Genomic DNA, 25,488 nt, shown 5'->3' with positions numbered 1-25,488 from the left:
CATGGAAACTTTTTAAAGACCCCATAATAGAGGCTCAACTTAAATGTATACCTCAAATTTAAAAACATAGTAAGAGAACCAAAAAAAGAGCCACCGTGGCTAAACAACAAAGTAAAAGAATCAGTGAGAGACAAAAAGGCATCCTTTAAAAAGTGGAAGTTAAATCCTAGTGAGGAAAGTAGAAACGAGCATAAACACTGGCAAATGAAGTGTAAAAATGCAATTAGGTAGGCCAAAAAAGAATTTGAGGAATAGTTAGCCAAAGACTCAAAAAGTAATGGCAATTTTTTTTAAGTACATCAGAAGCAGGAAGCCTGCTAAACAACCAGTGGGGCCACTGGACGATCGAGGTGCTAAAGGAGCACTCAAGGATGATAAGGCCATTGGGGAGAAAATAAATGAATTCTTTGAATTGGTCTTCATGACTGAGGATGTGATGGAGATTCCCAAATCTGAGCCATTCTTTTTAGGTGTCAGATCTGAGGAACTGTCCCAAATTGAGGTATCATTAGAGGAGGTTTTGGAACAAATTGATAAACAGCATAAATCACCAGGACCAGATGGTACTCACCCAAGAGTTCTGAAGGAACTCAAATGTGAAATTACAGTACTAACTGTAGTCTGTAACCTATCATTTAAATCAGCTTCTATACTAGATGACTGGAGGATAGCTAATGTGATGCCAAATTTTAAAAAGGGCTCCAGAGGTGATCCTGACAATTACAGGCCTGTAAGCCTGACTTCAGTACCGGGCAAACTGGTTGAAACTATAATAAAGAACAATATTGTCAGACATGGAGATGAACATAATTTGTTGAGGAAGAGTCAACATGGTTTTAGTAAAGGGAAATCATGCCTCACCAATCTACTAGAATTCTTTGAGGGCATCCACAAGCATGTGGACCAAAGGGATCCAGTGGATATAGTGTTCTTAGATTTTCATTAAGCCTTTGACAAGGTCCCTCACCAAAGGCTCTTGCGCAAAGTAAGCTGCCATGGGATAAGAGGGAAGGTGCTCTCATGGATTGGTAACTGGGTAAAAGATAAGAAACAAAGGGTAGGTATAAATTATCAGTTTTCAAAATGGAGAGAGGTAAATAGTGGTGTCCCTGAGGGGTCTGTTCTGGGATCAGTCCCATTCAACATATTCATAAATGATCTGAAAAAAGGGGTTAAACAGCGAGGTGGCAAAATTTTCAGATGACATAAAATTACTAAAGATAGTTAAGACCCAGGCAAAAGGATCCAAAAGGATCTCTCAAAACTGGATGACTGGGCAACAACAACAGATGGAATGTAATGCTGATAAATGCAAAGTAATGCACATTGGAAAGCATAATCCCAACTATACATATGAAATGATGGGGTATAAATTAGCTGTTACCACTCAAGAAAGAGATCCTAGAGTCATTGTGTATAGTTCTCTGAAAACATCCACTCAATGTGCAGCGACAGTTAAAAAAGCGAACAGAATGCTGGGAATAATTAAGAAAGGAATAGATAATAAAACAGAAAATATCATGTTGCCTCTATACAAATCCATGGTATGCCCACTTCTTGAATAATGTGTGCAGATGTGGTCGCCCCATCTCAAAAAAGATGTATTGGAATTGGGAAAGGTTCAGAAAAGATCAACAAAAATTATTAGGGATATGGAATGGCTTCCGTATGAGGAGAGATTAATAAGACTGGGACTTTCCAGCTTGGAAAAGAGATGGCTAAGGGGAGATATAATTGAGGTCTATAAAATCATGACTGGTGTAGAGAAAGTAGATAAGGAAGTTTTGTTTACTACTTCTCATAACACAAGAACTAGGGGTCGCCAAATGAAATTAATAGGCAGTAGGCTTAAAACAAGTAAAAGGAAGTATTTCTTCACACAACACACAGTCAACCTGTGGAACTCCTTGCCAGAGGATGTTGTGAAGGCCAAGACCATAACTGGGTTCAAAAAAGAACTAGATAAATTCATGGAGGATTGGTCCATCAATGGCTATTAACCAGGATGGGCAGGAATGGTGTCCCTAGTCTCTGTTTGCCAGAAGCTGGGAATGAGCAACAGGGGATGGATCACCTGATGCTTACCTGTTCTGTTCATTCCTTCTGGGCCACTTGGCATTGTCTGAAGACAGAATACTGGGCTAGATGGACCTTTGGTCTGACCCAGTAGGGCCATTCATATGTTCTTATGTTCTTACATAATGTAAATATGCATATTAGTCACATTTTAAGCTGGTAAAAGGCAAATTCAACAGATTTGAAACATGAGGCTCAAAAGTAAATGCTGAATCATTGAAAAACCAAAGATCATTACACAACAAAGTGTGATCAGAGAGCATGTGAGTTTTGCATAAGGTCAGATTTCCAAGTAAAATTTAGGAGACTACACTCAGAGTAACTAACCTGAATTAGAAAACAAAAAGGAGAAAAAGGAAATACTGTCTCATTTTATAAATTAACAGAACACATTCCCAGTTTCTCATTGCAATGTGGGAATCAAGCATAAGAATCATAAATCAGGAAATAATCGGCATAACAAAGTGTGACTGGGTATAGAAAGTCCATCCTCGACAACAAGGGGTTAAGGAGTTGCTCTGGGCTCAGGCAGCTCCGCCCCACCATACCTGCTACAGTGTTTTGGCAGGATGTATAATGGCCTCAATTATAGGCAGGGCTACCTTTCCTGCTGCAGTGGGATGGAGAATATCAAACTTTTTGTGGCTATTTTCCTCTGCTAGCTACACTTGAATGTCCAGAGAAGGTGCCATTCTTCTGAGGTGCTCCTGGTATGCCTTAAAGTCATTTGATACCAGTGAGGACACCTCTGGTATCAGGGCCTCATCAGGTGATGAGGAGGATGCATGAAGAGCAGTCAAAGGAGAGAGCTCCCAATGCTATTACTGAGGCACGAGGGCAGGCTATGGCTTCAAAGCAGGTTGAGGCAAAATCCTGTTCTTGAGAGTTCAAAGTCTGATCGGTACTGAACCGCGGCCAATGGGAGCTGCAGGGGAGATGCCTGCAGATGAGGCAGCTAGCAGAGCCGCCTGGCTGGGCTCCACATAGGAGCCGGAGAAGGGACATGCCGCTGTTTCTGGGAGCTGCTTGAGGTAAGCGCTGCCCGGAGCATGCATCCCAGAGCCTCCCCTGATGCCCCAACCCCCTGCCCCAGCCCATATCCCCCTCTCGCCATCCAAACCCCTTGATCCCAGCCCAGAGTACCCTCCTACACCCAAACTCCTAATTCCCAGCTCCACCCCAGAGCCCGCACCTCCAGCTGGAGCCCTCCCCCGCCCCGCACTACACCCCACTGCCCCAGCTTAGAGCCTCCTCCCGCACCCTGAACTCCTCATTACTGGCCCCGCCCCGGAGCCTGCACTCCCAGGCAGAGCCCTCACTCCCTCCCAGACCCCAACCCCAATTTTGTGAGCATTCTTGGCCCACCATACAATTTCTATTCCCATATGTGGCCCTCGGGCCAAAAAGTTTGCCCACTCCTGCTCTACAGTATACGTTCTCCCTGGTCACATTCAGGAGTATAGCATATTGTTGCTGGGATTGTTTGAATACAGGAGATTGTGAGTATTTCATTTACATATTAGGGCTGTCAAGAGATCAATCGCGCTGTTAAACAAGGCTAGAATACCATTTATTTAAATATTTTTGGATGTTTTCTACATTTTCGAATATATTGATTTCAATTACAACACAATACAAAGTGTACAGTGCTTACTTTATATTTTTATTACAAATATTTTCACTGTAAAAAATCAAAATAAATTGTATTTTTCAATTCACCTAATACAAATACCATAGTGCAATCTCTTTATCATAAAAGTTGAACTTACAAATGTAGAATTATGTACAAAAAAACCCCTGCATTCAATGTCACCTGAAAGTGAGAACAGGTGTATGCATGATATTTACATGCCAAATGCACTAAAGATTCATATGTCCCTTCATGCTTCAACCATCATTCCAGAGGACATGCATCCATACTGGTGACGGGCTCTGCAGTGCGGACTGACGCATGTTCATTTTCATCATCTGAGTTAGATGCCACCAGCAGAAGGCTGATTTTCTTTTTTGGTGATTTGGATTTGGTAGTTTCTGCATCAAAGTGTTGCTCTTTTAAGACTTCTGAAAGCTTGCTCAACACCTCATCCCTCTCAGATTTTGGAACATATTTCTGATTCTTAAATCTTGGGTGCAGATAAATCAGAATGCAGGTAAAGCAGAGCAGGACACATACAATTCAGTCAAAAATGTAATTAAACATTATTTTTTTAACGAGAATCTTCAGCATGGAAGCATGTCCTCTGGAATGTTGGCCAAAGCATGTGAGGCATATGAATATTTAGCACATCTGGCACACAAATATCTTGCAACAACAGCTACAACAGTGCCATGCGAACGCCTGTTCTCACTTTCAGGTGACATTGTAATTAAGAAGTGGGTAGCATTATCTCCCGTAAATGTAAACAAATGTGTTTCTCTTAGCAATTGGTTGAACAAGAAGAAGGTCTGAGTGGAGTTGTAGGCTCTAAAGTTTTACATTGTTTTGTTTTTGAGTGCAGTTATGTAACAAAAAAAATACATTTGTAAGTTGCACTTTCATGATAAAGAGATTGCACTACAGTACTTGTATGAGGTGAACTGAAAAATACTATTTATTTTGTTTATCATTTTTACAGTGCAAGTATTTGTAATAAAATATAATATGAAGTGAGCACTACAACACAGAATACAAAGTGTACAATTGAAATTGATATATTTGAAAATGTAGAAAAACATCCAAAAATATTTAACAAATTTCAGTTGTAATTCTCTTGTTTAACAGTGCAATTAATTTTTCTGAGTTAATCGTGTTAACTGCGATTAATCGACAGCCCTTTTACATATACCTCAAAATCCCCAAAAACATGCAAAGAGAAAAAGAAATAGCAAATACAGAAAGGAATAAATAGCTTGCCTTAACATCAGGGATGGGAGAATAATGTACTTAGAAAAAAAATCACAGAGCCTGCATTTTAAGTTCTTGACATAATTTTTGCTCTTTTCTACAATATTCTGTAACCTCTAAACTTTCACTTAAAATGTTACTATTTGTAAAATTGGATCACTGTATCACAGCTACCCACACTGGCATGGACCATGGCACCAAATAGGCAGAGAGTGCAGCCGCTCCTGGTCCCTTTTCAGTGTATTTGTCTCTACTGGGTTTGTGGACCGCTTTTTCTCCGCTGCAAGTAGAGCCTTTTTTTATGCCCAGGGATATGCTGATAGTAGATTATACACCACCTCCAAATCAACAGGCAGTTACAGTTGCTCTTAGACAATGTTCTTTTTATCTGTTTCTTGTCTCTATTTTGTAAACAAAGATGAATTCTAGGTTCCCCGAATGCCTTGACAATGGAAAAAGAAAGTATAGCAAGTAGCTGAGTCATAACAATTTGAAGTGCACCATTGCCCCATTAACCTAATCTTACAGAAAGCCATCTCCAGAAAAACCACTGCAGCAGTAAAGAAAGTAAAATCGCTCCTCTTCCAACCTTGCTCAATCTAATAGAGTTATTCTGCTCCCTGAATGCCAGCGGAGCCCACTTTAACCAGCTCATGTGGGAGGAACAAAAGGGGAAGTTCCCACTCTTACACATCTGCACATACACAATATAATGCAAAACATAGGGCTAACATAAAGCAGACAAAAGAAGTCAGTTGTGGCATCATTATTGCTTGGTTCTTTATTTTGCCAGTTAGTTTTCCCCTGCTGAAGTGTATTAAAGGCTTTGATGCTGTTGTGTGCCATTAATTTAGTAATTATAAGGGCTGTCGATTAATCGCAGTTAACTCATGCGATTATCTCAAAAATTAATTGCAATTAACAAAACTAATCATGATTAATCGCAGTTTGAATCACATTTTTAAACAATGGAATACGAATTGAAATTTATTAAATATTTTAGATGTTTTTCTACATTTTCAAATATATTGATTTCAATTACAAAACAGAATACAAAGTGTACAATGCTCACTTTATATTTATTTTTGATTACAAATCTTTGCACTGTAAAAAATAACAAAAGAAACAGTATTTTCCAATTCACCTCATACAAGTACTGTAGTTCAATCTCTTTATCGTGAAAGTATAATTTACAAATGTAGATTTTTTGTTGTCACAGAACTGCACTCAGAAACAAAACAATGTAAAACTTTAGAGCCTTCAAGTCCACTGAGTCCTTCTTGTTCAGCTAATCGCTAAGACACACAAATTTGTTTACATTTATGGGAGATAATGCTGACCACTTCTTATTTACAATGTCACCTGAAAGTGAGAACAGGCATTCACATGGGAGTTTTGTAGTTGGCATTGCAAGGTATTTACGTGCCAGATGTGCTAAACATTCATATGTCCTTTCATGTTTCAGCCACCATTCCAGAGGACATGCTTCCATGCTGATGACGCTTGTTAAAAAAATGTGTCAATTAAATTTTTGACTGATCTCTTTGGGGGAGAATTGTATGTCTCCGGCTCCATTTTATCCACATTCTAGCATATATTTCATGTTATAGTAGTCTCAGATGATGACCCAGCGCATGTGGTTCATTTTAAGAACACTTTTGCTGCAGATTTGACAAAATGCAAAGAAGGTACCAATGTGAGATTTCTAAAGAGAGCTACTGCACTTGACCCCAGGTTTAAGAATCTGAAGTGCCATCCAAAATCTGAGAGGGACAAGGTGTGGAGCATGCTTTCAGGAGTCTTAGAAGAGCAACACTCCAATGTGGAAACTATAGAATTCGAACCACCAAAACAGAAAATCAGCCTTCTGCTGGTGGCACCTGACTCAGATAATGAAACAGTGCCATGAGAACACCTGTTCTCACGTTCAGGTGACATTGTGAACAAGAAGCAGGCAGCATTATCTCCTGCAAATGTAAACAAACTTGTTTGAGTGATTGGCTGAACAAGAAATAGGACTGACTGGACTTGTAGGCTCTAAAGCAGTGGTGGGCAATCTGCGGCCCGCCTGTGGCCCATCAGGGTAAGCTGATTGTGGGCTGCGAGACATTTTGCGGACATTGACCTTCCGCTGGCATGGCCCCCCGCAGCTCCCAGTGGCCTCAGTTCACCCACCACTGCTCTAAAGTTTTACATTGTTTTATTTTGAATGCATTTTTTGCACATCATTCTACATTTCTCAGTTCAACATTCATGATAAAGAGATTGCACTACAGTACTTTATGAGGTGAATTGAAAAATACTATTTCTTTTGTTTTTTACAGTGCAAATATTTGCAATAAAAATAAATATAAGTGAGCATTGTACACTTTGTATTCTGTGTTATAATTGAAATCAATATATTTGAAAATGTAGAAAACATCCAAAAATATTTAAATAAACAGTATTCTATTATTGTTTAACAAGCCGATTAATCGCATGATTAATTTTTGTAATCACTTGACAGCCCTAATTATTATACTGGTACCTTATCCCATCCTCTCTCACCACAAGAGAAAAAGTATCCTGATGGTATTCAGTTACAAGGGACACCTTGTAGAATCAGAATAGGTTGATTTTCGATTTCGTGTGATGGGATTTGTGGTGTCTTGTCTTTGTAAAGGAGGTCAATAACACTGGTCTACAATTTTTGAGAAGTCGTCTGCTTCAGAGATAAAATGTGCTATTTATTATGTATTTTGATGTGCTGAATTCAAATATGACAATTAAAACAACTGATTGGCTACTGTTTCTAAGATATTTAAGTTTTTACATTCTATGTCTATGTATATTGTGTAGATCGTAGAGTTTTAATCATAAATTGTAAACCTAGGTCTTTTCATGTGTTTATGGTTGCTTTACATGATAATATTTCACCTATCTTGTTTATGTAACACTTTAAAAATCAGCAAAAGGGTTATATAAATAAAATTTATTATGAAACAAAAGGCAAAAAACTATTCTGTACATAGTTTAGTCCTATTCAGTGTCTACTCGGCATTTCTTGGCTTGTATCTTGTATTCATTAAATGGAGCATCTCTTGTCACTGTCCAGCAATAGTCTGCAAGCATTGATGGGCTCCATTTGCCCTGATAGCGTTTCTCCATTGTTGCAATGTCCTGGTGAAATCGCTCGCTGTGCTCGTCGCTCACTGCTCCGCAGTTCGGTGGAAAAAAATATAGATGAGAGTGCAAAAAATGTATCTTTAGTGACATGTTGCAACCAAGGTTTTTGTATGCCTTGAGGAGGTTTTCCACCAACAACCTGTAGTTGTCTGCCTTGTTGTTTCCGAGAAAATTTATTGCCCGTAACTGGAAGGCTTTCCATGCTGTCTTTTCCTTGCCATGCAGTGCATGGTCAAATGCATCATCTCGAAGAAGTTCACGAATCTGAGGACCAATAAAGACACCTTCCTTTATCTTAGCTTCACTTAACCTTGGAAATTTTCCACGGAGGTACTTGAAAGCTGCTTGTGTTTTGTCAATGGCCTTGACAAAGTTCTTCATCAGACCCAGCTTGATGTGTAAGGGTGGTAACAAAATCTTCCTTGATTCAACAAGTGGTGGATGCTGAACACTTTTCCTCCCAGGCTCCAATGACTGTCGGAGTGGCCAATCTTTCTTGATGTAGTGGGAATCTCTTGCATGACTATCCCATTCGCAGAGAAAACAGCAGTACTTTGTGTATCCAGTCTGCAGACCAAGCAAGAGAGCAACAACCTTCAAATCGCCACAAAGCTGCCACTGATGTTGGTCATAGTTTATGCACCTCAAAAGTTGTTTCATGTTGTCATAGGTTTCCTTCATATGGACTGCATGACCAACTGGAATTGATGGCAAAACATTGCCATTATGCAGTAAAACAGCTTTAAGACTCGTATTCGATGAATCAAGGAACAGTCTCCACTCATCTGGATCGTGAACGATGTTGAGGGCTGCCATCACACCATCGATGTTGTTGCAGGCTACAAGTTCACTTTCCATGAAGAAGAATGGGACAAGATCCTTTTGACGGTCACGGAACATGGAAACCCTACCATCACCTGCCAGGAGATTCCACTGCTGTAGTCTGGAGCCCAACAGCTCTGCCTTAGTCTTGGGTAGTTCCAAATCCCTGACAAGGTCATTCAGTTCACCTTGTGTTATGAGGTGTGGTTCAGAGGAGGAGGATGGGAGAAAATGTGGGTCCTGAGACCTTGATGGTTCAGGACCAGAAGTTTCATCCTCTTCCTCTTCCTCGTCTGATTCAAGTGAGAATGATATAAACTGGCCGTGGGGAAATTTAGGCTTGAAATTAGACGAAGGTTTCTAACCGTCAGAGGGGTGAAATTTTGGAACAGCATTCCGAGGGAAACGGTGGGGGCGAAAGACCTCTCTGGCTTCAAGATTAGGCTAGATAAGTTTATGGAGGGAATGGTTTGATGGGATAAAGTGATTTTAATCAATTAGGCAATAACGGGGGTCTGGCTAGAGAATCTTGCCTGTATGCTCGGGGTTCTACTGATCGCCATATTTGGGGTCGGGAAGGAATTTTCCTCCAGGGTAGATTGGCAGAGGCCCTGGAGGTTTTTTGCCTTCCTCCGCAGCATAGGGCAGGGGTCGCAAGCTGGAAGATTCTCTGCAACTTGAAGTCTTTAGATCACGATCAAGAGACTTCAACAGCAGAGTTAAGGGAAAGTAGGGGGGTCAGCTTTTGTGGCCTGCATCATGGGGGAGGTCAGACTAGATGACCATATTGGTCCCTTCTGACCTTAAAGTCTATGAGTCTATGAGATTCTGGTGCATCAGGAACCGGCAGTCCTTCTCCGTGGGGTACTGGGCGTATAGCTGATGGAATGTTTGGATAATGCACAGTCCACTTTTTCTTCTTTGACACACCTTTCCCAACTGGAGGCACCATGCAGAAATAACAATTGCTGGTATGATCTGTTGGCTCTCTCCAAATCATTGGCACTGCAAAAGGCATAGATTTCCTTTTCCTGTTCAACCACTGGCGAAGATTGGTTGCACAAGTGTTGCCGCATATGTGTGGGGCCCACCTCTTGTCCTGATCTCCAATTTTGCAGCCAAAATAAAGGTGATAGGTTTCCTTAACCATAGTGGTTATACTGCGCTTTTGTGATGCAAAAGTCACTTCACCACAAACATAGCAGAAGTTATCTGCACTGTTCACACAAGTACGAGGCATCTCCGCTCACTTTGGCTAAACAGAAATGTGTCCCTTTGCAAAATCAAACACTGACAAATAAGAGAGCACAACACTGTATGATTTCTAGAGCTGATATAGGGCAATTTGTTCAGCAGAGTGATGTAAGCTTCGTTATGATTGCATCATCCATGACATCTAGGAATAACATGATGCAATTCCTATCATGTATGACGCAATACCAGCTTCAGATTGCATCATTCATTGTTTTGCCTAAAAAGCAAGTACTGTCCAAACCCAGTCATAGATTTATTCATAGATCCAGTCAAAGATGTATTTTAGTCATTTCTGGTTTAAACTGAGATCCCTTCCCTTTATAACTCACTTATCCTCCGCCATTCCCAAGTCAAGGGTCGTATATACTGACCGAATAGCATATCTTGAAAACTAGAGCCAATCAACAATTTTAAGCATCATTTTCGTTCTCAGTGACCCAGAATTAGTAAAGTTTGACTACATTTATTTCAAAAGCATTTTGGCTGTAGGGCAGTGTAATTTGTCAGGATTTTCTGGTGCTGGGATCTTAATTTCTAACAAGTTCTAACTATTTCTAACTGCTATTTCATGACTTATCTTAAATTAAAAGCTAAATTGCACAGGTGGGGATACGATAGCCTGAGAATCTCAGACAGGTGGGAGATGGTTGCTATTTAAGTGTCATCCCTGGGCTTTTTCTCATCCCATAAAATAGTTTTGAATAGCATGATCAACAAATGGAATATGTGATTTGAAGTTTTTAAGGTCAACATATAATATTTATGATGTTGTTATTTGGGTATAACATTTAGATAAGTAGTATTTATTCTCCACAATAAAAAAGATTCTCCCCTCTTTTCATGTCTCTCCACCTTATGTTAGATTCTGATCTGAATCTATAATTTTATTAATGGATATGTAGCAATACAATGTTATAGCCATTTTTAATTGTTCAGCTATTTGAATGTGCAGAATTTAAGGTATTCACCTTAATTTACAGAAATGTTTATCATTAGAATTAGCAATCAGATTAATTGCTTGGCTCATGTTCTCTATCATAGATAGCCTAAGAAAACATGTAACTTCCCTTGAGACTTGTTTACTACAGCATACTGAACAAAGATGTCAACATTTAATAGGATGACAATAATGCCTCATTTCTGGTTAAGTTTAAGATGTCTAGCAGTTGCTAACTAAAATCATTATACAATATCCTCCATTTCAGCTACAGTTCAGGGGTTCAAGGTGCTCCAGAGACTCTCTTTGATATGCAAATTATGCCACACTAGTAAACATCACATCATGGAAACATTAGCATTCCTTCAGATATAGTATGTTTCGTCATATTATATGTCACAACAATTTACTGTACTCTTCAATGTGACAGGAGCTTTTCTGGTGACCTGTTGAAGACATGCTGTTAGCAAAGACAGTTTGCACACTTCCAATAACTACTACTATATGTATAGGTAATGTCTCTAAGTGATATGATCTCTGAGGGCTAAGAATAACAAATACCACAAACATGTGAAACATTGATTGCATGAACAAAAAGACATATTAGTCCTTTCATCCATGAGACACAACCCTGGAATTGACAAGAAGCGATTGCATTTTCCCAATAGAAAGCTGCAGTGCTTTTTGCACAGCAGAAATCTGCAGGGTGAGCAGACAGACTCCACTTTCCAAAATGATGTATGGCATTCAGTGAAAGCTGAACAGACAAGATTTTTTTTCATTGTTTACAGAAAATAGAAGCCAAACATTATTAATTCTTGGAATAACATTAACAACAACGCTAATCATACTTGGCTGCAGTTACAAAACAATGTTCCGTTAGCGAATGTCCTACACTCACACTGACTGCACAATGGGAATGCAACTGACACTGTATCACAAAATGGTAGAGCAGCCAGGGATACAAGTTGGGGAATCCTCTGATTAAAATGAAGGGCCAGGCTGTGAAAGTTAAATGACAGGGTATTTTATGAGTCTGCTGCAGAGGTGTACTGTACAGCAACAGCATCCAGAGGCACTATGCCTGAGAAAGTAAAAATACTTCCAGGAACAAAAGGGGAGTGCAATCACTACTACACGCTTTGGTTGGGCACAGCAGGTGCTCCCCTCACCATGTAGACCCCAACCCTACCTACTATGGTGGTGCAAGATTTACAGAATCCTTGCTCTTGGCCACAAAGGCCTGAATTTTGCTTGCCCCTGCAGCAGGGGGCACAATGGGAGGGAAGGTTCCTTGCAGGGTGGCTACTGAAGCATCACCAAGAATACAGGACATTCCGGTACTTCCAGAATGGTCTGGGCCTGCCCACACCTGTGTGACCCCACCCGTGCATGAAAGTTCATGCCAGCAGGGATGAAGTAGCAAGCTCTGCAAAATGGCATAATTCATTATGATACTGGACAAATCCATATTTGGTATCGGATAGGGACAAACGTTTCCAAAACCAGAACTTTGTGGCTTAAGACTGGGTGAATAGCCTACCTAGTTCCTTGAGCCCTTCACTGTTTTTGTATGCCTAGCCATAATCTGTTCCTCGACAAGCAGTTTATGTATTTTCCTATAATATCTTAGCCCATTAATTCCCACACAGTGTTGCTGACTCTCACCATATCATTGTGATTCCTGCAGCTAATTGGTGTTTTTTCTTAAAGCTCCAGCTCCTGGAGTCAAATGATTATGTAAATATTATCAGCTGCTTTCACAGGGAAAAAAAAGAAGAAAAAGAAAAAAATACGTTTCTAACACTCATAGTTGGGAAAAAAGCTTGAGAATGTGACCTGAGTGATTTCTAATAGTAATAATAATAATAATAATATTAATTTAGCTCCTATGTAGTGTTTTTCATCAGTAGATTTCAAAGCATTTTACAAAGGTGGTAAGTATCATTATTTCCATTTACAGATGGACAAACTAAGGCACAGAGAGGTGAAGTGACTTGCCTAAGGTCACCTAACAGGCCAGGGAAAAGAATCCAGGTCTTCTGAGTTCCAGTCTAGTGCTCTATTCACTAGCCCACACCATCTCCCCCTGAAGGGTGGCCAGTTCCCCCCTTCCACCAGGCCATTTCCCCTGAATGTAAGTCAGTGCTTCCACCTCCTCCTCCTTGGGGCTTGGCCTGGTGAGGGCTTTCTACTCCCTACACCTTGTGCCTGCTCTCCATTTCTGCTTGCCCCCTGCCTGTGGGGTCAGTGGAGAAGCAGCTGCATGCTCTCCCCAGCTGACAGCTTCCGTTGCCTCGCTGCATTGTGGAGTGAGGGGTGCTGTGCCTTCTCAGCACTCAATGAAGCAAGGTAGAGGTACCGGCAGGAGCAGGGCATACAGCCATTGCCACACTGACCCCATGGGGAGGAGGAGGAGATCAGAGACTACCCAACCCAGGAGTGTCATACCCAACCTGACCAGACCTTGATAGTCTGGTCCCATTGCGTTGGGTTGGTTGGGATGAAAGGCTGTGCAACAGAGTGGCTGCCAAACCTGCTGGGTTTCCATTTAAAACATGTAAGCTGAGAAAGCAGAAGGGGACAGAATCCCAAAAGAAGTCAGTCCACTGAGAAAAGACTACGAGGAAGAAGCTCTTATCTGAGTTTATTCAAATAGGAAGCAAAATTCCAGGCTCAATTTGAGTATTGGCTAAAATTTAGACCATTTTTTATTTGATCTGAGCCAGTTTAGCCAAGCATATTAAATCCTTCACAAACAAAACAGGCATGTATAAACTCGGTAGAGTGAAGAGAATAGTATTTCTACTTGATAATAGAGGATCATCTTAGATTGATTTTGTTCTTGAAGAATTTGAAAAATGTAGTGACTAAACCTTGTGATGCTATAATGACAGGATATGCAGTTTGTGGCAAATTACAGTATCTGCAATGGGAAGAAAATGTTTTAACAGCAAGCCAGAACTATTAGGCCAATTGGCTAATCTCTGCTAAAAATCTGTTCCAGTTCTAGGAATTGATTAGAAAGTGATATAAAAACAGGACATTTTCTTGGGTATTTCAAAGATTTGTTATCTGAGGCCTTCAGAAGTAACCCTTTGGGAACCAGTCCCAAGGTCTGTCCTAACTAAAATTCCCCCCTTTGCCCTCCAATATTAGAGAATCTATCAAACAACCAATTAACAGTAATTTTATTAATAAAGTCACACCCACACACAGAGTACATATATAACAAAGTGTGTGTGTGTGTGTGTATAAAATACATAAGTTATAGTGTTTCATTTCCAGTCATCTGAATACAATCACTTCCTTCAACTCTTGTAAGAATCATACTGGAACAAGTCACATTTGGTGTACCAACAAGAGAAATCTATATTGTCCTCACCATTAATTACATTTGAGGCTTTTATTTTTTTATTTTATGTTACCAGAAGTGAGAGAAAGTGTTATTCTTTGTGCATTCCTTTATACATACAAGTGGTATTTCTGTAACTTCCCCATACATTTATTATGGAGCGCAAAATTAAGTCCTCTACCTACCTACAGGGTAAGCTAAAAATATGTAATATAATGATTGGTCAAGTGTAGGTACATATTTGACGTATGGCAATTTAGCAGTGTGCTTCCTGTGTGCAAAGACTCCTTTTATTAGGTGAAGAGAGTCCAAAGCACAGAGGAATCGTCACAGTACTATAAATGAGGGGTTCAGGCCATGTAAAGCCTGCACAGGGAAAACTTCATATACGACCTAAGCCATGAAACAGAGCTCTGCAGTGATTCTATATGCAACACCAGAAAGGTTAGTTTTGAGGAAGGGCAAAGCCAAAAGCACATCAGTAGATCCACTTGCCAAAACCCTCATGAGGAAGGAGTGCAGAAGCTGCTGCAGTAGCCTTGTACAGCTGTGGTGATGCTCTGATGTCTGGAGCTAGGAGGGATTCTATCAGTCTATAAAAAGCAACAGAGGGTCCTGTGGCACCTTTGAGGCTAGGAAACACATGCATAGGTACTCAGGCTTTGCACATGGACGAAGAATTTGGCATAGAGTATATTTGTGAATGAGAAAGAAAGAGCTCATTTACACTTAATTAGTTTGCACCCCACAAAGCTTCCCAGATTAAATTCTATAAATGTGCACATCTCTAAAAATTATTTATCTGAGGCTTATCCAGATTCTATCTAGGTTTTCACAGGACCACAAAGAAGCCTGTATGCTCCACACCAAGACATTAGGGTCCCCTCCCCTTTCTCACTGCTGGATATATCTGAAAGTCTCCCATAACTTGCCAGATACAAATACAGACACTGAAGCTTTAGAGAATTTCTAAGGCATGTATAGTAGAGTTTTTGCTCCTGTTTTAACTTGAGGTAGCTAACACGTTTGTAAATCCTAATCTAAATACACCACAAACACCGTTTAGGTCAAAAACACTCTAGACCTACACTAAACACGCTCATTTACTTCACCAGGCTGTTATTGTCAAACACTACTGGAAAAGTTGCACTAAACAGAGACAGATTTTCCTCCACAAAATATCCAAGATTTTATAATAAAGAACAAGTTCTACAATAGTAACTGAGTAACAGACCTGTGGTTGGGGCACATTTTTATCATATAGACTCTGTGAAAGCTGACCCGGTCAGGATTTTTATCCACTGATAAAAGCATTTTTATCCTTTTGCCTTAGCCCTTAATTTTTCTTCAGATTTTTTTTATTTTGTTCTGCCTCTTCTATATTCTGACATGAGGCTGATCAAGTTAAAATACTTTCTGGATCTTCCCTTGGCTAAATAACTGCACACTGCCCTCTGTGTCTCCAAATCTGTTTACCGGCAGGCAATGTATGTTAGCATTTTGTGGCTTTTGGATCTGGTTTGTGGAATTATTGGCAAATATTCATGCATCAATCAACACTGAATACCCAACAGTACAAAGAACTATTTGTATTTAGAGGCAAACAGTGATTTAACTTGTAACCTTTCCAGCTCTCCTGTTCTACATATTTATTAAGATAATTAATCATGGCTCCTTTAAAAAACAGGTCACATACAGTTCTATATGTAAAAAGGCTCTTTTCTTAATTTAAAAAACAATTATTACAATTTGTCAAAACTTGGAAGTAACATGTCCAACATCGTAGACATCAATATCACATGATCACCTTGACTAATAAAGGCCAGAGAGTGTTTGTTTTTCCTTCTTCCCTCCCCGCCCCACCCCACCCCATTTCAGACAAAGCTCTTTTGGAACTGGTCCCAGGGTTTGTCTATCCTATGTCTAAACTACAAGGTGGGGTGTGATTCCCCTGCTCATGTACACATACTCATGCTAGCTTTCAGCGTAGCTGCGGAAGCACAGGCAGTGGAGGCATGGCTTAAATTACCCTAATATCAAACAATCTGTACAACAATCTATAACCAGTATTTTATTAATCAAAGTGAAATCAATTACACAAAAGATATCGTGCAAACTATTTGACAACTCTTGACAATCTGAAAGATCTTTTAAATACATCCATTATAAACATTATAAAAAACATGCTTTCAAGATGAAGAGGCTCTGAATTTGACCTGTTTCTCTCTTTCGGGACCATTTCCACCTTCAACATTGGACCTGAAATTTCACTGCAGTTTTGCCAACAGCAGCTGCCCAGGGAATGGTCAAGGGACATGGGACTAACAACCCTTTTTGAAAAATCCCCTCCATAGCCAAATATGTGATGAGCCCCATTTGGAGCTCTGCTCAGGCCACTGGCACCTATACAAGCTTTTGAACATTTCTGCATGTTTGTTTTAGTCTTATGTTACAAAGCTGCACACTTGTCTTTAAATGAAAGGCCCTGTCTACATTGGCCAAATAAATGAATCTAAACATCAGGTTTGACCACTGGCCAGCATGGATTGTGCCAAACTATGTTAGATCAACTGAGCTCCACCCTAGATTTAGAACATTGTTATAACATAGTTGAGCCCTCTCCTTACTGGCTGGACAAACCAATCAACCCTATGTGATCATGCCCAAGTTAAAAATCCAAACAAGCAGGTCTGTAAAAGTTTAACCTTCTTTTCCTCATTATTTTCAGATATTCCTGTTGTTGCACTACTAATTTCTAACCAGGGCTGCAAGTAACAGATTGTGCTAGAAATTCTACAAGTAAATCTGTTGTCATGAACGTTACAGATCAATACTAAACTCCCAAAGGGCCAGATTTTCAAGAGTGCTCAGTACTCACAATTAGGTAACATTTTCAGGAGCGCTCAGCCCATTGTTTTCATAGGGAGCTGTTAGATTTGAAACTCCTAGAAAAACCTGCCAGCTTAATTTAGGTGCCTAAATGGGAGATACTGGGAGCTGAACTCATTTGAGAATCTCGCCCAAGAGGCCCAGATAATTTACATGTGTTTCTAAAGTTTCCACTGTTGGGCCTTTTGAGATTCATTATACATTAATTATGTTAAATCTAGAATCTACTTAAATTTGGATATGATTAGTAGGAAAAAAATATTCATTTTAAAAATTAATTCAGGATAAAGAAAACACTTCTTAATGATTAATTTGGTCATCGTTTCTTTTTCACTCTTGAAAATTAGCTCACAGATGGTGTTTAACTAGAGTCAATTGCTAGCCGCTATCTTGTGCAGATACATCTACACAGTCACGCTACCCTAGAGGACACTTGTACAAAGTAGAATTTTTTTAGCTGCATACACTTGGGAGCTTCAAGTCATTACTATGAATCATGTGACATTAAATACCTGTGGCAGACTGCCACCTATGACAAACTCTTTACTGTTAACCATAAGTATATTCACGATTAACATTAGATTGTACATCATTAAATTTTCCTGTCTGGCTTATGAATGAGCTCTGCCCTACAGGAGTATTAGCAAGCAACAACAATGATCCTGCTTTACAAGCCTAGGAATAGTTAACCTACTTTTGATATGTCTTCCCCTTGGACTTATAAAAAGACTGTTAATTACACTGATGATATATCACCACACTTTTTTTAATAGGGGTTTCAGTAAGAATGTACAGCTATTTATATCAAATATTACTTTTCCCATCACTGCCTGGAATTTATGTAATTTAATTAACTTATGCCTCTGTGATATTTTGGAAATGAAGTGGTTCTGAAGTAGGCTTTGAATGAAATCTACTTAATATTCCGTCATAGTATACAGCAGGATAAATCTAATTCTCGCAATAAGATGACACTTAGAATATAAAGTAGTTTGGAAAATTGGGCCTTTTTACTTAGTACTGAAAAAGCACACACATTTCAGAATTCCAAGCAAAAGAATGGTGATGAATAATAAAGACTGATGAGACAAACAAGTTTATCTGAGAGTAGGTGGCTTCCAAAATGGGAGTTTTCAGTGGCAACAGGTATGTTGCATATGCCATCTAACTCAGGACTGATGGGTCCTATCCATTAATTAATCAACCCTATCCTTAGATAAATTCACTGCTGTCTCATTCATCTACAAATCCAATTCAAAATATTCTGCTTGTTTTTCAAAATTCTCTATGGATTTTCTCTACCCTACTTTTGTGGCCTTATACTCACTCCATTCCACCTGCTCTCTCCATTTTCAACCCTTTATTATCTTTATATTGCTCCATTCAAACATGGGTAACTCATTTAAGTCAATGAATATTTTGTATTCACAACAACTACAGAATCAACCCTTATGAAAAGGGATGGTAAATTACCATTCTGAGGGACAAATTATTACTGTAGCTCACAGGCTGTAGTCTTCGTTAATTTCATTTGACATTTTCCAGCATATAATTTTGAGAATAGGAATGAGGATTCTTTTGTAGCTCTGGAAGTTGCAAACTGCTGGTATCTGAAACAAATGTCATTATATATATCTGCTATAAAGGCAAATTTCAAGAGATTGGGGGACATATAAGAAACTAGACAGACAGCCATATAGACCAACAAAGATGACTTAAATCACCCCAAACCAAGATAGATGGGAAATGTAGAAAAGTTTAATAATATAATTTGTATTGTTAGTTAGCTGAAACATCATGGAACAGATGAGTTACGCAGGGCTCTTTTGAAGGCGGTAAGGAAAGATCTTTGCATACATTAATGGCCATTTCAAGACTAGGAGCTGGCACAGAAGTAGGGGCAAAGATTGGAGCAGATGTAGAAGACAAAGCAAACAGTTGGGACTAATGCTTTAAAGAGTGTTCCTTTGCTCTGTACCCTTTAAATATGTCACGTCACTTTGTGCTTTCCAGTAGTGCACTCACAATATCATGGTGATGAGGGTGGCATAAGAACCTACAAAGAATTAATATTATCATATAAACTCTCTATTTATTAGTGATAGGGAAATGAATAAGTCCTAAAAGAGAAAGGGGTTATATTAAGAAAGCTATGCTAAGTTTGTACACAACAGTTTGCAAAATTGGGATCTAATTACCCTCACCAACCTATTCCCTACAGCTAGTCATACTAAGCAGTGAACCATCTAAGCTATCCAATGAAAGGTGCTGATGACAGAGGTGTGTCCTAAACCCCAGCCCTTTGTTGGAAATGGCCACCGAAGTCCGGGCTGCAGGGAGGCGCCTATCGTTGCTTAGCAATCCATGAATGGGAACAGACACCTGAAGTCAGGCAACTTAGGAATCTAAGGCATTTCTTGTGGGAATAAGATAGGCACCTGCCTCACTCCACACACAATGGCTGGAGGAGGAGGAAGCTGTGGTGCTGGTGGCCACCTTATAGCCCAGTGTTTAGAATCTCACCTCTAACCATTAAGCTATAGGATATTGTGATAGTAGGGGCTCCCTCAATCTCTCCTGCTGAAGGTGTTCCACTGTGGTAAACACTTACATGGTCATTGGGCCGAGAGAGAATGAATGAATTAATGGACTCTGTAGGTCAATGGCTAGGGCACTGACCTGGGAGATGAAAGACTCTGAGTCCGCTCACCCTTTCGTTATTTAAGCACAGTCCTACAGCTTCAACAGGAGAGGAGCTGAAGGAGTCCCACATCAGAAAAGCCCATAGTCCACTGGACAGAGCATGCTCTTGAGAGGTTGGAGACCCCACTGTTCAGATGTTTTCTCCCCCTCTAGCAGAGAGGGGGGAATTAAATCTGGGTCTCCCACATCCCAGGTGAGTGCTCTAATCACTGGGCTAAAAGTTATGAGGTGGGTAACACCATTTCCTAAAGGGAGGCAGCAATGTGCATGCTCAGAGGCAGAAAAATAGGCCTATGGAGCTTTTACCCTGAAAACATGGGCACTTAAAGAGTTTAGGAGCCTACAGGAGTTTTTTGGATCACAGTGGAACATAAAATTGGAACTTAGGTGCCTAAATCTGGGCTATAGGTGCCTAAATACCTCTGTGGATCCCACCCCAAGAGTGTAAAATCTGGTTTCAATTTAAGTTTGATTTTAAATAATTATAACAATGTTTATTCCAAAATTATGTACATTTAAACATCCTATGATTAGATATCTGAATGTCCCTAAAATATTTATTTCACTTGACCAACATTGGCATGAATCAAGGATACCTGAGTAGTGTATGTTAATGTAAGTCAGGATGGTGGCACTGGCTGCCGTTAGAGGCGGACACAGGCGGTATTGTCCTAAGGGATGGTGCAGTAGACGTATTCTCCTCACTTGCTCCAGAATTCCAGCACATGCTTCAGTATCATTGACTTCATTCAGGAATTAAGTGCATGCATAGAGTTATGCACATGCTTAAATTAAGTCCTGAAAAGGGATGTAGTTAAGTGACATATACAGGGGGAATAAGTTGCAGCTGTGATCATTTTTATTGATTATAAGCATTCCCATGTCAGTTTCAAGGGTGAGTATTGTTTAGTATTATCTTTAAATTTAGATGTTATTTGAATTGGTTGGAAAGCTAGTTTTCTTTTGCAAAATTGTGACTGCATGGTATATAGAATAATTGAAATAAAAAAAGAAGAGTTTAAATGGGATTTAAATAGTGCACAATTCCTGTGCTGGCCTTCTGCACAGGGTAAAATGTCATCTTAAGAGAACAAGTCTTTGTGTAGTTCTGTGCCTTGGCATCCACTGTTCTATTGACCCAGGTTCAATTCATTTAAGATAATTTAAAGAAATGGGAAAAGGGTGGCTCCTATCAAATTAGAATATACAGCTACTGAAGGCTGATGCAATGTAGTCACTGCCAGGCTAGCTGTAGGGAGAAATAGGTGACAAAGTCATTACAGTTAAGGTTCAGTATATGAGTAACTGGTAATTCCGCTATAAACTACCAGACACTCAAAAGGCAACATATTCTTAATTCCTGGCAGCCATTACAGTGCTAATGCTTAACGCTAGCACAAATTTGACTTCTACAAGCCAATCTATTTCATGCAACTCTTACATACTTTGGCTGAATTCTTCATGTTTTTGTTACTGACTATTTGTGTGTGGATTGCCATTTTTCCTTTATTGTTCTGCTGTAATAAATATGAATTTTGTTTTAATTAAGTTACTACTACTATCTCATATATTTGCTTAGCAGTTTAAATTTTTAGCTATAATCTACATCTGCAATCTTCATCTTTATAATTGATGTTATTTTTATGATAGTTTAATGTGAAATTAGACATTGTGAAAAAGCCATCCTTTAGTGTCTAATATAGGCTTTAAAGAGATAAACTCCAAAGGCTTCAAATGACTTTGATCTTTAAGGCTTATTAATGAGTGTATTACACGTCAAGTTGTACTAACATATTCAAATATTTTCAAATAATCCAAATTGAGTCTCAAAGCTGTACAAATTTGCATAAGTGGGTTGAATTTCCAAAAGCTCTGAGTAAATACCACTTACTTCTTGATTAAGTAATTTGAATATAAAGTGACACAGGAGAGATGAGGCTGAAATTTTAATAATTTGAAAGAAGATTTGGTAATTTTTAACCAGTGAGATGAATTATGAGTGAGGTCATGTTCTTGAATAGCATATCGATTCAGATAGCTGACTCAGGAGTTGCAAAATAGCATTAAAGGCTAATTTTTGCTCTTGGAAAGGGAATTATTCACCTCCATATTCAATTCAAAATTTCTGTGCTGCTCATATCCATTTACTCTCCTGCTCATTCATTCCACACTCTAGGATGTGATTCTCAAGGGAAAGTAAAAGATATGTAAAATGTTAACAAGTTAGAATGATAGGATTACAAATAAACGCACTTCACACAGATGACTACACAAGGTGCAAGGCATTCCAGAATCAGATCTTTTCTCGCCTTTTTTGTGCCCTCACTATAGTAGTAGGTTGCTTTTTCATATATTAATCTAACCCATATGTCTGGGGCTCTTTTACCCTCTGTCTGAGCTACTGGGTGATCCTGTTTCTGTACATTTTATCTTAAAAATCTTCTCTCAGCCCTTAACTTTTTATGAGATTAATACTGAGCACTAAACATGTTATATCAAAATCAAATTGTATATGTTATTCTGTAATATAATTTTAATTGATTTTATACTATCTTTATACTATCTTTGCCCAAGGCTAATTTAATCAGACCCCACTCTTCCATTTGGAATGTAAACGTATCCTTTAATAAATAGGAACAAGAGAATATAGCAGCTGCAGGTCAGCAATCTGGTCCACATCTGATTATTTTATTTATAAAGAAAGGCAACTGAGATTCTAAAGGAAATTTCTGTGGCAATTGGTAGATTTTGCTGTAAATTCTAACAAAAATAATTGATTAAAATGCCTAGAGTTTCAACATGGCATGCGATCCAAGGAGCTTTTCTTCTGGATCAGCCATTGACCACCTCATAAATATAATAAACACAAAACAATTGTGTTTCTTATATTTCTTCTTCCACAACTTTTTATGTTTAAATTTGATCATGGAAATTTGGCAGCTTGAATAAAAAGTAATTTTTAAAACAGCAATTTGGTTGAAAGGGCAGCAAGCATATTAGGAGTAAAGTGAGCATTTTGAATATAGTACTTCTCTCCTATTCAAGTACTGTCATATATATGAAGATATGGTTACATTATTCATTGTAAATAATTTCATTCAATTAGCCCATTTCTATTCATGTATTTTCTCTGACCATGCCTGGATTTTTATTAATTACAATACAATTGTCAGAGGCGTAGCGAGCGCCCTCCGTACCCTCCGACCGGAGGGGGCCCCGCAAGGAAGGGGGCCCCTAAAAGTGGCAAAATAAATACCGCATTCCAGTTTCTGCATTGTAAGGGGCCCCGCCCGGACATATGTTCGGAGGGGGCCACCGTTCGGAGGGGGCCACGTTCTTTGTTGCTACAGCCCTGACAATTGTAATATACAGTTGTTTGAACAGTTTATGCAAACAAGTTCAGCTCTTCATGAACTCTTCACTTCGACTATACAACATGGGTGCAATTCACCTTCGTGCAGTAGGACAGCACAAGGTCTGTGCATCTTTTCAATCACATATAAGCCTTCAGAATAGGGTTTACATGCTACAGATGCCCTTGTGATGGCCCTCCGCATAATAGGGAATTTCACCCTCATCATAGTTTACTGGTCACCCAAGTAGCATTAATGTAACATTTCTTTGCAAAAACACATTCATTTCCTCATAAGAAATCAAAAAGAGGCACAAACCACTGTTTGGAATTCAAACAAATATTTGCTAGCACTGTTTTAAACTATTTGGCCAGCTGTAGTGATTAGTTAGAATTCACCACATTAGTCTGTTAATAAATGTGTAATCACCAGACACTATCACTTAAGTGTTTTCATTTTAAAGCATTAATAGTAAAAAGCTGAACGTGCCCTGAAGGTTACATAGCTCAGCCTGGTTGACAGGTATTCAGATGGATAGACCTATTACAGTGTATCTAAACAGGAAAGGCCAGGTCACTCATTAAACTTTAGTCAATAAAAGTGGTAAAATAGATTTTGTCCCAAGGACGGATGGCTGGATAATTTGAGAAAGGGATGGAGAAGAATCATGAAACGGCACAGGATCGATAGCTATTAATTTAAGAGCAGCACACTTCCTGGAATGAAACAGTTTATGTTGTTATGTGGGATAATTACCATTTTCAATTAACTGACATTTCACATAGCTTTGGGACTATAGCAAGACAATAACCCTCAGCACCTAATCTCAGCTTTGCTGTTAGTTGAGCCTTTTGTCAATAGTCTTGTGGTATTATTTCAAAGGCAAGTCCAATACATTGCGAGCAATTACTTTCTTTGTCATAAAATACTAAGAACCACACAGACACAGTTCAAATGAAGTTCAAATGAAATGAACACTTTGACAAATCAAGTCTCTCATGCTAATATCTCTTCAATGGATGAACATCTCTGTTGTTCTTCTTTCCAGACCATTTCACTGACAAGAGTGGCTGGCTGAACTAGTACAGTTATAGTGTGTCACAATAAAGTGGTAGAATAAATATCAGTGAAATGGCGAGCTATCTGGTTAGATGAAAACGGAGACCATTTCACTAAACAATATATATATGCTATTTGGGTCATAATTTAAACCTCTTAATTTACAAAAAAGAATTACTGTGACAATTCATGTGAAAATGTCTCAAATTGCTTCTTTCCTAATTAATTTTGTAAAGTGCTTAGATACTTTGGAGACACACACCATATAAAAGCCTATGAAAGAAAAGAAAGAAAGAATAACCAAAATTCATTTGTACAAACTAGAATGTCAAAATTATGCAAGTAAGATTAATTTGGCACTGTATCTGATTAATTGCCTTAGCTACAACATAACAGGGAAACTAAAGGCAGTTCAGGGAATTATGCATGCAGTAACTCAAAGTGATTGCTTTAAGCTTTAATTATTATTTTTTAATTTTGGTTTAACCTGTAATATTTTTTTTCTAAACTGTATGGATGGAATGCTCATAAAAGTGAGTGATTAACACTCAAACAGCATTGACTTTAACCAAAGGGCACTGAGGCACTGTGTAAGTATTCACATTGCCTTTGCCTCTCGTATCCAGGCCTCTCTCAAGCAGAAATTGTTAGACATACCAAATACATTGGTGCTTCTTCATATGACTCACTGTTCACTGGAGGCTAGGAAGAGAAAATTGAACTCATTCTCCAGCTGCAACCAAATTGACAAGACACAAGAAGTCATTCTTCTGCTTTACTCTGCGCTTGTTAGGCCTCAACTGGAGTATTGTGTCCAGATCTGGGCACCGCATTTCAAGAAAGATGTGGAGAAATTGGAGAGGGTCCAGAGAAGAGCAACAAGAATGATTAAAGATCTAGAGAACATAACCTATGAAGGAAGACAGAAAGAATTGGGTTTGTTTAGTTTGGAAAAGAGAAGACTGAGAGGGGACATGATAGCAGTTTTCAG

General features: G+C 39.0%; 1 protein-coding gene across 1 annotated transcript in view; it reads right to left on the bottom strand.

The window, feature by feature from the left end:
* GPC5 (glypican 5) overlaps positions 1–25,488 on the bottom strand; it is a 985,999-nt gene that overhangs the window by 208,721 nt on the left and 751,790 nt on the right. The gene's annotated exons all lie outside the window — the stretch shown is intronic.

This window comes from Terrapene carolina, unplaced genomic scaffold (assembly GCF_002925995.2).
Source record: "Terrapene carolina triunguis isolate 2854851 unplaced genomic scaffold, T_m_triunguis-2.0 Scaffold21, whole genome shotgun sequence".
NCBI lineage: Eukaryota > Metazoa > Chordata > Testudines > Emydidae > Terrapene > Terrapene triunguis.
Note: the sequence above shows the minus strand (reverse complement) of the source record. Positions and strands in the feature narration are given on the sequence as shown.